The sequence below is a fragment of the Lissotriton helveticus genome, chromosome 4_1 (genome assembly GCF_964261635.1).
Source record: "Lissotriton helveticus chromosome 4_1, aLisHel1.1, whole genome shotgun sequence".
Lineage (NCBI taxonomy): Eukaryota > Metazoa > Chordata > Amphibia > Caudata > Salamandridae > Lissotriton > Lissotriton helveticus.
This window is the reverse complement of record NC_136063.1, coordinates 1,119,949,490-1,119,967,669: the sequence shown is the minus strand read 5'-3', so window position 1 is coordinate 1,119,967,669 and position 18,180 is coordinate 1,119,949,490.

The window sequence follows — 18,180 nt, the reverse complement described above, 5'->3', positions numbered from 1 at the left end:
AATTTGGCGCGAAGCTGTGCAAGCTGATGTACCGAATGGTATTGTTGCCGCTCCGGCCCAATTCCAGAGAGTGTGGATACACATTCCGTGGAAGCGAGCTGAAGTATTAGCAGTAAAGCAGGCCTTGCCTGATCCGCGTAAAAATCCAGCCGGATATTACAAGGAGTTAGCACAGACAGTTGAGGCCTGTGTGCTGAATCTAGCGGACATTGACATGTTATTTGGGAATGTAGTTCCGCAACCAATTTGGGCTAAAATTCGTAAAGAGAATCATCCAGTTGCCCTAGGTGGTGATTGGGCAGCTATAATTGCAGCGGATGGTCAGCAAATAGGTGGTTCCAAACCCGAACCTCTAATTGCTTATTTACCCGGTAGAATAATTGAATTAATGAAGACTCTGATGCCGGCATTGCGCGTTAACTGGGACAAGTTGTCCGCATGCAGGCAAAAGAAGGACGAAAGTGTTTCCGACTTTTTCACAAGGTTCGAAGAGACTTTTGTGGATCATAGTGGTCAGGATATGAGCACAGAAGGAGGACAGAGACTATTCGTTGATAAATTTGTACACAATTTGTTGCCCGAACTTAGTAATAAATTGAAAGATTCCGAGAGTGCGTGGGCTGTCTCTACGACTGCGCAAATACTTGCGACTGCCCAGTACTATGAAAATAGGGATAAAGAGGAGAAGGAAAAATCAGAGAAGAAGACAAAAGATTTAAAAACTAAAGTCCTTTTACAGCAAGCATATCCGTCTCGCACGAATCAGACTAACACGCAGCAAGGTTCATATCAAAGGACAGATTATGGTTCTCAGAGACCACAATACCAGTGGAACCAGTGTGCATACTGTAAGAAGGAAGGCCATTATAAGAGTGAGTGTCCAGTCTTAGCGCAGAATAATGCTGCGGCAGCTCAGAGAGGTCGTGGTGGTTATATGCAAAATTCTAGGGGTCGAGGACGAGGTGCTATGCCTCCACAAACGAACGATCGCCCTTCTAACCATTTTGATCAGCGAAATAGTCAGTCTGCTCAGCAAAATAGATCTCAGCAGTATCATGTTGAAGACTATTGTGAAACTGATGAAGGGTTTCAGCAAAAAGAGTACTAGGACAGCCAAGGACAAAGAGAGGGAGTAGTATCAGTTCCAGTAGATCAGAGTGGGCCTTATGTCGCAGTAGCAGCATCAGGTGTAGTCGAACCGTTTCTGTTGGATACTGGTGCAGCAAAAAGTTCTATCATACATGAGAAACTCCCTGGCGCACCTTTGTCTGGCTTAACAAATGTTTCAGTAGGTTTTTCAGGCGCCCCTGTTTACAACCCCGTATCTGGTCCTTTGTCTATTTCTGTCGGACCCCGTCAATTGAAAGCTCCCTTGATTTTGACGACAGGTTGTAATGAAAATCTGCTTGGTTTAGACTTGTTAAAACGCCTATATGCGACATTGTACTGTTCTCCGGAAGGAGTACAGCTTACGTTGGGTAAAAGAATCACCTCTCCAATGTACTTGTCGATGGATGCGCTCCCACCAGAGCTGCGTTCTCTCCCTGATACTCTTTGGGCGACTGGTCCTAATGATGTAGGTCTTTTAGAAATCCCACCATATGTAGTTACTTTGAAAGCGAATGTAAAATTTCCACGAATTCCACAATACAGAATCTCTAGTGAAGGTGAACGCGCACTTTTATTAATTGTGCAAGATTTGATCGAGAAAGGTGTAGTAGAAGAAACTAGAGGGAATGTCTGTAACAGTCCTGTCTTGCCAATTCTGAAACGTACAGATCCTTCAAAGCCTCCAGTATATAGGTTTGTCATAGATCTTAGGGAGGTTAACAAGATTGTGATTCCACAGTTCCCTGTAGTTCCAGACATAACTGTATTGTTAACGTTGATTCCTGCTACAGCCACATGGTTTTCAGTTATCGACTTGAAGAATGCCTTTTTCAGCATTCCGATAGCCGAGGAAAGCAGGGATATTTTCGGCTTCTCTTTAGGAGGTCGAAGCTTCAGGTTTAAACGTGCTCCACAAGGGTATTGTGAGAGTCCGTCCATTTACAGTCAGGCATTAAAAAGTCAGTTAGATTCCTTGGTACTTCCTCCTGGTTCTGCTTTAGTGCAGTATGTAGATGATCTTCTAGTAGCTGCCGATGACAAGGAAACTTGCAAAACAGCTACAATTTCGTTATTGCATCATTTGTCTAATTTGAATCACAGGGTGTCACCTTCGAAAATGCAATATTGATGCCAAGAAGTGACCTACCTAGGTCATCTCTTGTCAAAGGAGGGAAGGAAGTTGACCCCAGAGAGAATAAAAGCAATTACACAGATGAATGTTCCTAGCACACAGAGAGAAGTACGTGCCTTTTTAGGTATTACCTCATACTGTAGGCAGTGGATCCCAAATTTTTCTCTTTTGGCAAAACCGTTGGTAGCTTTGACTGGGAAAAATGTTCCGAGTCCAGTGCCATGGTCTGCTGAATGTCAGGAGAGTTTTTCTGAGTTACGAAATGCACTGTGTTCAGCTCCTGTGTTGTGTACTCCTGACTACAGTAAGCCATTTACGCTCTATGTTCACGAGAGAGAAGGTTGCGCGTTGAGTGTTCTGACACAGAAATTTGGTGATAAACAACGCCCTTGCGCATATTTTTCATCAATATTAGATCCAGTAGCTAGAGCGTTGCCTAGTTGTTTGAGAGCTACAGCGGCAGCTGCGGCTTCCATTCGACAATCTGCTGGTTTGGTCATGAACAACATGCTAGTGGTTATGGTTCCTCATGCTGTGGACACACTCATGAACCGAACTAAGACACAACACCTTACCAGTGCTAGATTATCTGGCTAGGAGCTGACACTGCTAGCGAGTCATATTCAGATCAAAAGATGCAATGTATTGAATCCAGCAACATTGTTGCCGACTAGTCAAGAGTCGAGTGATTCCGAACCACATGACTGTTGCTTTAGAACCGAGGAAGAGACAAAAGGACGAATTGATCTTAAAGACACTCCGTTGTCAGATCCGGATGGCACGTTGTATGTTGATGGGTCTTGTTTTAAATTGGAGAATGGTGATGTAACTGCTGCCTATGCAGTAACGACTTTGAGTACGATTGTGGAGACTGCAAGAGTGAGTCAGAATTCTGACCAAGCTGCGGAATTAATTGCGCTAACGAGAGCGTGTGTTTTAGCTAAGGGAAAGAGAGTGAATGTGTTCACAGATAGTCAGTACGCGTTCGGCGTGGCCCATAGTTTTGGCCGTTTGTGGAAAGAGAGAGGTTTCATTACGTCCCATGGGACTAAGATCCAACATGGTCAGCTAGTTAATGACTTGTTGGAATCTCTAACCTTGCCGACTGAAGTTGCGGTTGTGAAGTGTAGCGCTCATAAAGCAATCACGGATGATGTTGGTCGTGGGAATGCTTTTGCTGACGAGACTGCTAAACAGACAGCTAGAAATATGATGAGTAGAATGTATGTTGCAACGTCTGCAAGATGGATTTCTGAGTCTGGAATGTGTGAGGACACAGTGGAAAGCGTGAAAGAAATTCAGAAAGAGGCGACTGAGGAGGAAAAGCTTGCATGGAAAGAGAGCACGGGTAAATTGGACTCGAATGGGTGTTGGATTGACTTGTCGGAACAGCAGCGTTGGATGTTGCCTGATGCGTATGTGCTTGCAGTAGTAACGATGGCACATGGAGCAGCGCATATCAGTTCTAAAGGGATTTGTAAGATGTTGGCTTCAGTCTGGAAGAATGATGGGATTAGTAAGTGTGCAGAGAGAGTGGTGAGAAATTGTATGGTATGCCTGATGTATAATCCCGGCAAGGGAATCCCCACACCTGCAGGTCACTTCGCTCCTCCTTCTTGCCCCTTTGAAGTGATTCAGTTAGACTTCATTCACATGGATCGTTGCAACAATCTAAAGTACGTCCTAGTGGTAGTTTGTGCTTTCTCCAGATGGATCGAAGCATATCCTCTGAAGGACAATACTGCTTTGTCCACTGCCAAAATTCTTCTCAAGGAATACTTCCCTAGGTATGGCATGCCACGGATTGTATGGTCAGATAACGGAAGTGAGTTCGTAGGGAAAGTTATGCAGAGTGTGTGTGCCGGTTTAGGGATTAAACAAAAGTTCCACAGTGCGAACCATCCCCAGTCTGCTGGTTTAGTTGAGGGTTACAATGGCACCCTCAAGCTGAAACTCGCTAAAATACAGGCATCCACAGGTTTGTCCTGGCCAGATGCACTACCCTTGGCTTTGTTATCAACGAGAGCAACTATACATTCTAGAGTAGGGCTTAGTCCATACGAAATAGTTTTTGGTCGTCCCGCCAATGTTTGGGGGGTGCCTAGGCCAAATGAATTTAGACAGCTGGAATATCCAATGTTAATTGATTACCTTTTCGACTTGACTGCTAAATTGAGCCTTATTCACCAACAGGTTTTCGATGCATTGCCAAAGCCACCGGAGAGTCCAGGTCATCAGCTGAAACCTGGGGATCAAGTCGTCATTCGAAATTTTGCAAGAACGAAAAATCTTCAGCCCAGATTCATTGGCCCCTTCCAGGTGTTATTGACAACGAGAACTGCTATTCGTGTGGCCGGACGGAAGAATTGGATACACACGACACACGTCAAACGTGTGCCCCTGCCACTTCCTTACGACAACTGGGTGAAGAAAGGAATCGGTGCCTCTGAAGCAGAACAAATACCCAGTTTCATCCCTTTCAGCGATGCAGAACTGATCACAGATACATCAAACTCTGGCTCTCCTCCTGAAACTGCTCTTTTGAACCCTGAACATTTGCCATCTGCATCAAAAGAACATTTGCCATCTGCGAACGTGAACATTGCAACGTCGGCTGAAAATACATTGTTTCCAGATCAGACAGCTCCTGCAAAACTGAGATACAATTTACGATCTCGCAATATGGACAAATAAAGCAGGAAACTGCCTACTTTCACATTTGAATTTTTTGATACATTGCCTCCAGCCAGGAAGTTTGCTATTGTTTTGTTGTTTTAAAAATTGCCTTGCCGTCTGGGTAGCCGTAGGGTCGTGGCTGTGTGCCTAGTTGAATCTGCGGGGGTCAGACACAAGGTCGATCTTTCTGTTAGTTCTGGGAACTCCCAGGGCTGATAGAGGCATTTTCATCTACGTACACATCATCAGTGGTCGCGAGCGGATTGTAGAAGATGGAGCTTCCTGAGCTGCAACGACAGAATGTAATTTATGTTCGCAGAAATAGACTGTACAGAATACTTCACAGCAAATGCTTTCTAATGCAATGTGCAGTTACGTTTTTAATTGTTTTGATAACGTTAGTGGGTGGAATCGTCTTTGGTGTGCATTTGATTTTTATGCCAGTAACTACAGTACCTCCCCTTGATCCTGCTACTTCTACTGTTTCTTTTATGCATTCTTTTCACTCGTTTCCTGAACACGAACAAGCTCGACGCTCAGAATTTATTAACAATACATTTGTACAGCTCTTGCATCAACACCAACTGGTAGTTAATACTACAGACTGCTGGGTGTGTGGCTTGATACCCCACACTATGGATAAAGGCATTCCCTATCTAGTCTTGCCTTTTAGCTATAATGGATCATTTCAGGCCTTTCAGACCATTTTTGCCTATGCCCTTGAGACCTATCCTCCGCGTCCACCACGTTCCACTAAATACAACTCAGCCAACAAAGCTTTAGTCCAGGGAATTATTGACATGATTAAAGACGTCAATAATACTCTATCTTACCCTAGAGATGAATTACGGGTATATTTGAGTTGGAACTCTACAGAGTATCGCCTTAGTTTGGGAGAAAGCAAGCGTAAAAGCTCCACTCCAGTCTGGGTCGTGCCTCACCGAGGTCAGGTCTGTTTGCAAGGAAATGGGAGAAATCCGAGAGCTCAGCTAGGGAGGAGTGAGTGCGTTGAGACTTACGTGTTTCCGTCTAACTCTTCCCCTGCCTTCCTTACTGCTAGGGGTACTTACTTCATCTGTCAAGACAGAGCGTATACATGGCTGCCTGCTGACTTCTCAGGTTCATGTTATATTGCTCGATTGTTGCCTCCGACATACACTGCTTCTTCAGATTATCACAAGACCAGAGTAGCAAGAGGTGTCTTCAGCAAGGAAGATACCGCTGGTCAGGAAGCTGGAGACTTCTTCAAAGGTTTCCTTCCGTTTTGGGGGCCTATGGCCAATAGTAGAAATCTACGTCAGCTAACACGGGTAGTTGAATCTACTATTACAGAAACTGCTGGTGCCCTTAGTAACTTGACAGCTGAGCTTCAGGCGGATCGTCTCATGACGTTGCAGAACCGTATGGTTCTAGATGTAATACTTGCAGATCGAGGTGGGGTATGCAGAATGATCCAATCGAGCTGCTGTGTTTTTATTCCCAATAATGCTCCAACCGTCTATGAAGCGATCTCTAAGCTACACAAGATTTCCGACTCTATACACGTAGACAAGGGAAACTGGTCCTTCATGGAGTGGTTTTGGACTCTGGTATCAGCGTGGGGATGGAAGGTTCTGATGGTCATTGGTGTCATCCTAGTATTTCTGTTCTCATGCTGCCTGATTATCCAGTGTGGTCCCGCTTTGTGTAGTCTTTGTGCTGCAACATGTTTCAGAAAACCACCTGCGTTTGGAGAAAAGGCGCAAGAAAGAATGATGATGCAACAACATGTCACTGACCTGATGAGCATTGAGATAGACTCGGACATAGAGTAATTGCCTACGTAAGGGCAAAAGGAGGGTCTGAGGTTCCGTGACAATTTGAACCCGTGTTTTCAACATTGTCGTAAATACATAATTTTGGTATCAGTGAACCGCAAATGATCCATTTAGCATATCCTGGTGTTTTCGCTATGCTACGAGCAAGAGCACTCCTGTTATGAACACATTTCTGATCTACCCATGGCATCCATCTTAGATCACGGAAGCCATTTTGTGTTTCTTGCCCTCACGTAGACAATGGACACGCAGTGACCTCTAGCACCTAAGGACACGTAGGCTTTAGCCGGAGATTCACCTTGCTAGCGACACGTGCACCTTAGAACAGAACACGCCATGGCCGCATGACTCGACAGAAGTTGCCTCCACTGCCTGAGGCCAGTCCTGCTATACTGGTTCTCCTGTTCGTTGGCCTGATCATGATTAGGCAGCCGAATCTGGTAGCCTTGCCCATTTACGACCCACAAACATCTCTTATCCTACTTTTCTATCTTCTGCACCTGGCTCTGCTCCTTTCCTTCTGGGCCTTTATTAGGGGGAGGTAACGAAATTTACAATGAGGCGGTCCGGGTCTTGAATGAAAAGTTGACATGGGATTATGATGGAATAGTGGGAACCCCTCGTTCGTAATGTTTTGACATCAGATATTGCTGACGATTCCTGTGCAACGCCAAATATTTATTGTTTAAGATACAAAGGTTTTGGAACGTGCTAACATGTAAAGAATTTTGCCTGAAGCCCAATATTCAATATATAAGGAGCAACCCTCGTTGTACAATTCGAACAGGCTCCTAGACACTGCCCATGTGTAGTTTCTGTGACTTCTGTGTCCCTGCAGTAATAAACCTTTGGTCTTTGACGCCACCATCGAGAAGCCCGTGCTTCTGTTTATTTGTGCACCGAGACAGGTAGAACTCCGGGGTCTTCGGGTGTTATCCCTGACACCTCTGGACGGAACCAAAAAGTCCAGAACTCCAACCACATTCCAAACACCAAATTCCACACACCAAATTCCACACACCACATTCCACACACATTCCACAAACCACATTCCACACACATTCCACACACATTCCTCACATTCCACACACCACATTCCACACACCACACACACCACATTCCACACACATTCCACACACCACATTCCACACACATTCCACACGCATTCCACACACCACATTCCACACACATTCCACACACCAAATTCCACACACATTCGACACACCACATTCCACACACATTCCATGCACATTCCACACACCACATTCCACACACATTCCACACACCACATTCCACACACCACATTCCACACACCACATTCCACACACCACATTCCACACACATTCCACACACCACATTCCACACACCACATTCCACACACATTCCACACACAACACATTCCACACACCACATTCCACACACATTCCACACACATTCCACACACATTCTACACACATTCCACCCACACACACTCCACATTCCACACACATTCAACGCACATTCCACACACACTCCACATTCCACATTCACACACTCCACATTTCACACACATTCCACACACATTCCACACACACTCCACACTCATTCCACACATCACATTCCACACACCACATTACACACACCACATTCCCCACACCACATTCCACACACCACATTCCACACACATTCCACTCACATTCCACACACCACACACCACATTCCACACACATTCCACACACCACATTCCACACACCAGATTCCACACACATTCCATACACCACATTCTACATACCACACACCACATTCTACACACATTCCACACACCACATTCCACACACCACATTCCACACACATTCCACACACATTCCACACACCACATTCCACACACATTCCACACACCACATTCCACACACATTCCACACACCACATTCCACACACGGAAGAGGTGTGGCGCCGCGGCCAGGGCGACTGACGCTGGAATCTGGGGACCACGGTTCGATCCCCGGCTCCGGCGGCAGGTTAGCCCAGCACCATGTGACTCTGGGCAATAGCTCGCTTAATCTTCCCGACGGCCCCCCAGCGCCTAGAGACCCTTACGGGTGATTGTGCGCTTTACAAATGTGGACTTTACTTTACTTTATTCCACACACATTCCACATACCACATTCCACACACATTCCACACACCACACACCAGATTCCACACACATTCCACACACCACATTCCACACACATTCCACACACCACATTAAACACACCACATTCCACACACACCACATTCCACACACACCACATTCCACACATATTCCACACACCACATTCCACACACACCACATTCCACACACACACACACACATTCCACACACCACATTCCACACACATTCCACACATCACATTCCAATCACCACATTCCACACACATTCTACACACCACATTTCACACATATTCCACACACCACATTCCACACACATTCCACACACCACATTCCACACATATTCCACACGCATTCCACACACCACATTCCACACACATTCCACATACCACATTCCACACACATTCCACACACCACATTCCACACACATTCCACACACATTCCACCCACACACACTCCACATTCCACATTCCATACACATTCAACACACATTCCACACACACTCCACATTCCACATTCACACACTCCACATTTCACACACATTCCACACACATTCCACACACATTCCACACACATTCCACACATCACATTCCACACACCACATTCCACACACCACATTCCACACACATTCCACACACCACATTCCACACACATACCACACACCACATTCCACACACATTCCACACACCACATTCCACACACCACATTCCACACACATTCCACACACATTCCACACACCACATTCCACACACCACATTCCACACACCACATTCCACACACATTCCACACACCACATTCCACACACCACATTCCACACACCACATTCCACACACATTCCACACACCACATTCCACACACCACATTCCACACACCACATTCCACACACATTCCACACACCACATTCCACACACCACACACCACATTCCACACGCATTCCACACACCACATTCCACACACCACATTCCACACACCACATTCCACACACACCACATTCCACACACAACATTCCACACATATTCCACACACCACATTCCACACACATTCCACACACCACATTCAACACACATTCCACACACCACATTCCACACACATTCCACACACATTCCACACACCACATTCCACACACCACATTCCACACACATTCCACACACCACATTCTACACACCACATTCCACGCACCACATTCCACACACATTCCACATACATTCCACACCACATTCCACACACCACATTCCACACATCACATTCCACACACCACATTCCACACACATTCCACACACACATTCCACACACCACATTCCACACACATTCCACACATTCCACACACCACATTCCACACACCACATTCCACACACATTCCACACACCACATTCCACACACATTCCACACACCACATTCCACACACCACATTCCACACACCACATTCCACACACATTCCACACACATTCCATACACCACATTCCACATTCCACACACCACATTCCACACACATTCCACACACCAAATTCCACACACCAAATTCCACACACATTCCACACACCACATTCCACACACCACACACCACATTCCACACGCATTCCCCCAACCACATTCCACACACCACATTCCACACACATTCCACACACCACATTCCACACACACCACATTCCACACACACCACATTCCACACACACCACATTCCACATACAACATTCCACACATATTCCACACACCACATTCCACACACATTCCACACACATTCCACACACACCACATTCCACACACACCACATTCCACACACCACATTCCACACACATTCCACACACCACATTCAACACACATTCCACACACCACATTCCACACACATTCCACACACATTCCACACACCACACTCCACACACATTCCACACACCACATTCCACACACATTCCACACACCACATTCCACACATCACATTCCACACACCACATTCCACACACCACATTCCACACACCACATTCCACACACCACATTCCACACACCACATTCCACACACACATTCCACACACCACATTCCACACACATTCCACACATTCCACACACCACATTCCACACATTCCACACACCACATTCCACACACATTCCATACACCACATTCCACATTCCACAAACATTCCACACACCACATTCCACACACATTCCACACATTCCACACACCACATTCCACACACATTCCACACACCACACACACCACATTCCACACACATTCCACACACCACATTCCACACACATTCCACACACATTCCATACACCACATTCCACATTCCACACACATTCCACACACCACATTCCACACACATTCCACACACCACACATACCACATTCCACACACATTCCACACACCACATTCCACACACATTCACACACCACATTCACACACATTCCACACACATTCCACACACCACATTCAACACACATTCCACACACCATATCCCACACACATTCCACACACCACATTCCACACACATTCCACACACATTCCACACACCACATTCATCACACATTCCACACACCACATTCCACACACCACATTCCACGCACCACATTCCACACACCACATTCCACACACCACATTCCACACACCACATTCCACACACCACATTCCACACACCACATTCCACACACATTCCACACACATTCCACACACCACATTCCACACACATTCCACACACATTCCACACACCACCACCACACACCACATTCCACACACATTCCACACACCACATTCCACACACATTCCACACACCACATTCCACACACATTCCACAGACCACACACCACATTCCACACACATTCCACACACCACATTCCACACACATTCCACACACCACATTCCACACACCACATTCCCCACACACCACATTCCACACATAACATTCCACACACATTCCACACACCACATTCCACACACACCACATTCCACACACATTCCACACACATTCCTCACACCACATTCCACACACATTCCACACATCACATTCCACTCACCACATTCCACACACATTCCACACACCACGTTCCACACACCACATTCCACACACATTCCACACACAGTCCATACACCACATTCCACATTCCACACACATTCCACACACCACATTCCACACATTCCACACACCACATTCCACACACATTCCACACACCACACACCACATTCCACACACCACATTCCACACACATTCCACACACATTCCATACACCACATTCCACATTCCACACACATTCCACACACCACATTCCACACATTCCACACACATTCCACACACCACACACACCACATTCCACACACCACACACCACATTCCACACACATTCACACACCACATTCACACACATTCCACACACATTCCACACACCACATTCCACACACCACATTCCACACACCACATTCAACACACATTCCACACCATATTCCACACACATTCCACACACCACATTCCACACACATTCTACACACATTCCACACACCACATTCCACACACCACATTCCACACACATTCCACACACCACATTCCACACACCGCATTCCACGCACCACATTCCACACACAGTCCACACACCACATTCCACATACATTCCACACACATTCCACACACCACATTCCACACACCACATTCCACCCACATTCCACACACCACATTCCGCACACATTCCACACACCACATTTCACACACATTCCACACACATTCCACACACCACATTCCACACACACATTCCACACACCACATTCCACACACATTCCACACATTCCACACACCACATTCCACACATGTTCCACACACCACACACACCACATTCCACACACCACATTCCACACACATTCCACACAACACATTCCACACACATTCCACACACCACATTCCACACACATTCCACACACATTCCACACACCACATTCCACACACCACATTTCACACGCATTCCACACACCACATTCCACACACCACATTCCACACACCACATTCCACACACATTCCACACACACACCACATTCCACACACCACATTCCACACACCACATTCCACACACATTCCACACACATTCCACACACCACATTCCACACACCACATTCCACACACCACATACATTCTACACACATTCCACACATTCCAAACACATTCCACACACCACATTCCTCAAACACATTCCACACACCTTCCACACACATTCCACACACATTCCACCAACACACACTCCACATTCCACATTCCATACACATTCCACACACACACTCCACATTCCACATTCACACACTCCACATTCCACACACATTTCACACACATTTCACACACATTCCACACACATTCCACACACCACATTCCACACACCACATTCCACACACATTCCACACACATTTCACACACCACATTCCACACACCACATTCCACACACACTCCACATTTCGCACACATTCCACACACACACACTCCACATTCCACATTCACACACTCCACATTCCACGCACATTCCACACACATTCCACACACATTCTACAGATATTCTACACACCCCATTCCACACACAACATTCCACACTCCACATTCCACACACACACACACACTCCACACACATTCCACACACATTCCACACACCACATTCCACACACCATGTTAGAAGGGGCGATCCCAGAGGCCAGGTTATGTCTACCCGACTGCTCCGTGACCCACCTCTCCCACCAATAATGCCGATCCTTAACTAGGGATCCCCTTAGGGGAGGACCTCAAGTATTGAATCGTACACACGAGGACCACACCACCCTTAGGAACAGACACTACAACATAGGTTTTCGATATCAAGTTCTTTATAAACAGGTAAAGGAATTAGCACTCTTATATACACAGGATCGAGAGATCGCCAAAGTCTCAACGCTTCCGGAAGTGGGAAGCATCCGTCTCAGTCTTTAGACCAGTACGTAGCGTACCCTGCGCACGGCTCTCAATCCTCGAGCCGGGAGGTACGGAAGATGGTGATCGTACCGGTTGTCCTACTCACTTGAGGATGACTCAGTTCGTGATGGTAGCGTCGATGGTCCAGCCGGACCAGAGTACTGCTCGAGCCGCGAAGAGGTCAGCAGGGCTCGATCCGGAGGGTAGTTCTTGAGGAGCCGCGACCACGTCAGCAGGGCTCAGAATCTTCATTGAAGATCTTTAGGGTTCAAGCTCGAGCCGCGACGGGGTCAGCAGGGCTCCGATGTTCTAGTTCCAAGGATGAGCCGCGACGGCGTCAGCAGGGCTCGTAGAGTTACATAGTTAAGTTCTCCCAAGGGCAGCCGCGATCAGATCAGCAGGGCTTTCTTGTCCAGGATACAACTGCCCGCTAGTTCTGGGGCGGGCCTTGATATAGTCCAGTGGCCCTTTGATGTCCGGACTCTCGCAGGCGGAGGTCTGAGGCCTTGGGGGTGGCCCGTTGGTGAGGTCCGGCGGTTGGCTCTTTGATCTCTTGGAGGATGCGTCTGGGATTTCCCAGACACCCAGCAGGTCTGGAGCCAGCACTCGGGGAGGCCAGAGGTGCAATCGAAACTGGCCCCCGGGGGAAGGCCAGAGGTGTGACAGAAACCAGTCTCTCAGGGGAGGCCGGAGGTGCCATCGAAACTCCCTATCTTTCCTCCCTATGGGAGCCCTCACCCTCCCAACGGGGGCTGGCGTGTCTGGAGCCTAAGTTTCGCTGGGGCTGGGGTCATGCTAAGCCCAGGGAGTCAGGGACCTCGGGAAGGGAATATGGCTGGCGGTGGGCCTATGATTTGGGAAAGGACCGCCCGACACCGTGCTCCGAGGCATCGGTTTGGACTACGAATTCCCGGCTGTAGTCGGGGGCTTGGAGCACGGGGCGGTACACATCGCTGCCTGAAGAGTCTCAAAGGCGGCCTGACACTCGGGTGTCCAGTGCACCTTCTGTGGCTGCTTCTTGGAAGTGAGTTCGGTGAGGGGCCCCCCAATGCTCCCATAATTCTTCATGAAGCGCCGGTAATACCCAGTGAGACCCAGGAAGGCTCTGACTGCTGTCTCGGTGACCGAGGGCTCCCAGGCCATGATGGCGTCGATCTTGGGTTGGAGGGGAGCCACATGGCCGCTCCCCACTTGGTGTCCCAGATAGGTCACGGAACCTTGGCCTATCTGGCATTTGCTCGCTTTGATGGTCAGTCCGGCCCGTCTGAGGGCCGCCAGGACCTCCCAGAGGTGCTTGAGGTGCTCGGCCCAGTGGAGGCTGTACACCGCAATATCGTCCAGATAGGCGGCGCTGAACTCTTCTAGCCCCGCCAGCACCTTATTCACCAGCCTCTGGAACGTTGCGGGGGCGTTTTTCATCCCGAAGGGCATCACCCTGAAGTGGTAGTGGCCATCGGGGGTTGAGAAAGCGGAGCGCTCTTGGGCGCCCGGGGTGAGTCCGATCTGCCAGTAGCCGGAGGTTAGGTCGAATGTGCTCAGGTAGCGGGCCGCCCCCAGGCGGTCGATCAGTTCATTGGCCCGGAGAATGGGGTGGGCATCGGTCCGGGTGACGGCGTTCAACCCCCGGTAGTCTACACAAAAACGCAGTTCGGGAGTGGAGCCAGGGGCGGCGGCTTTTGGGACCAGGACGACGGGACTGGCCCATGGACTGTCAGAGGGTTCGACTACCCCCAGGGACAGCATCTTGGAGACCTCCGATTGAATGCAGGTCCAAACTCGGTCAGGAACTCGGTAGGCCCGGTGTCGCACAGGCGGGCTGTCCCCGGTGTCGACATCGTGGACGCACCACTGGGTGACTCCGGGGGTGAGAGAAAACAAGTCTGTGAATTGACCCAACAGCTTTTGGCAGTCTTGGCGTTGTTCTGGGGTCAGGGCGGAGGAGAGGGTGACCCCCTCTACGGAGCCGTCTTTCTCGGAGGTGCTCAGGAGGTCCGGTAGGGGCTCGGAGTCGTCTTCGGCCCCGCCATCAGTAGCCATCAGCAGGCTAAGTTCCGTTCGGACAAAGTGGGGCTTGAGCCTGTTTGTGTGGAGGACCCGGAGGGGGTTCCTGGGGGACTCCATGTCCACCAGGTAGGTGACAGGGCTCTTGCGCTCCACCACTTTGAAGGGCCCAGTCCACTTGTCCTGGAGGGCACATGGTTCGACCGGGGACATGACCCAGACCTGTTGGCCCGGCTCGAACTCAATGGAAGAGGCGTTTTGGTCATACCAGCATTTCATCTCCTCTTGGCTGGCCTCGAGGTTGTCTTTGGCAAGTTCCCGGAACCGCCGAGTCTGGTTTCGGAGGGTCAGGAGGTACCAGTAGACGTCGGGGGGAGCACCTTGGACTGCAGCCTCCCAGCCTTCTTTGACCAGGCTGAGGGGACCCCGGACGGGGTGTCCGTACAATAGTTCGAAGGGGCTGAACCCCAGAGACTTCTGAGGGACCTTCCGATAGGCGAAGAGGAGGCCTGGCAGCAACACGTACCATTGGCGCCGCAAGGGCTCTTCCAGGCCCATGATCATCCCCTTGAGGGTTCGATTGAAACGTTCCACTAGTCCATTCCCTTGGGGGTGGTAGGGGGTCGTAAACTTGTACGTGACCCCGCACTGTTGCCACAGGGACTTCATGTATCGTGAAATGAAGTTCGTACCCCGGTCACTGACGACCTCTCGGGGGAATCTCACCTGGGAGAAGATCCCCATCAGCGCCCGGCCCACCACAGGAGCTGTCACGGTCCGGAGAGGGATGGCTTCGGGATAGCGGGTGGCATGGTCCACCAGGACGAGAATAAAACGGTGCCCTTGAGAGGTTCGGGGCTCCAGAGGCCCCACAATGTCGATCCCCACCCGCTCGAATGGGGTGTTGACGACTGGGAAGGGTTGAAGGGGGGCCTTGTGCTTCCCTCCGCTCTTCCCGCTGGCTTGGCACGTTGGGCAAGTCCGGCAGTGATTGTTCACATCATTCCTCATTTTTGGCCAGTAGAAATGGGTCACCAGGCGGCTGTAGGTTTTGTCCTGCCCCAGGTGCCTGGCGAGGGGCACATCGTGTGCCAGGTTCAGGAGGAAGTCTCTGAACCGGAGGGGGACCACCAGCACCCGGCTGGCCCCCAGTTAGGCAACCTTCTGTTCGCTGTAGAGGAGATCGTTGTCCCAATAGACCCAGTGGGACCCCGATGGGTCTCCGGCGGCTTGCTGTCGGGTCACCTCGAGGGAGGGACACGCTTTCTGTTCTTGACGGAACTGCTCTTGTGTGGGGCCACCTTCTTGGCACCATTGGGCTAGTTCCGGGAGGTCGCCGAGCTCGGCAATTGCTTCACGGTTGGGCCCCAGTGGACCGGGCTCGGGGTCGGCGTCTTTGGGGTCGGAGGGCGGCGGCGGTGCAGGCCACTCCGGTTCTTTGGTCGGGGTGGATTCAGTCGGGTTGGTGGCCTGGGCGGTCATGGATTGGGTGGTCGCACAGACCCACTCGGGAAGGTCTAGCATCCCCAGATGCTCTCTCCGCTCGACGCAGGCCCAGGGGGAACTTTCTAGGTCGTTCCCGAGGAGGCAGTCCACGGGGGCATTGTCCCAGACGGTCACTTTCAGCATGCCCGACACTCCCCCCCATTCGAAGGGGATTCGGGCCATCTGGCACAGGCTCTCTGAATTGTCCGCTGACCGTACTGGGCACAGCACATTGGGCAGCATCTGGTCAGGGGTCACCAAGTGGCAACGGACGGCCGTCACGCTGGCTCCGGTGTCGCGGAGGGCTTCGGCCCGGTGCCCATTAATGTTGACCCACTGGCGGTACTTCTGAGTGTTGCCCGGAATCGGGGCCCGGGGGACCATGTCTCTTTCACCTAGACATACCAGGGACATGGCGGCGGGCTCCCACTCGGTCTGGTCTTCATCATAGTTCTCTTCTTCGCCCCTTTCTTCTCCCAGGGAGGCGGCCGTGATCTGGCGGTTTGGAGGACCAGTGGTGCCGGGCCGTTGGTTCATCGGGCAGTGGGGGTCACTGGCATAGTGACCGGGCCGCTGGCATTTGTGGCAGATAATGTTCGAGCGGGGCCCCGGCCGTGCAGGGGGGGCCCCTCTTCTGGCCAGGGATGGCAAAGTGTGGGTCGGGGGCGGCACCGCGGGGGAGTCTCGGTTCCTGTTCTGGCCTCCTCCGCCGCCTCGCTGGCGGTGGGGCCCCTGGGGAGCTCGGCCGTAGTCGCCCATCGAGTTCCGGGGGACCCGGGTGCTCACCCATCGATCGGCCTCGACGGCGAGTTTACGTGGCTCGGTCAGCTTGCTGTCGAGGAGATGCTGCCTGAGTTCGACAAAACAGTTGTTGGAGAGGTGCTCCCAAACAATGAGGTTGAACAGCTGCTAGTAGGTGGTGACCT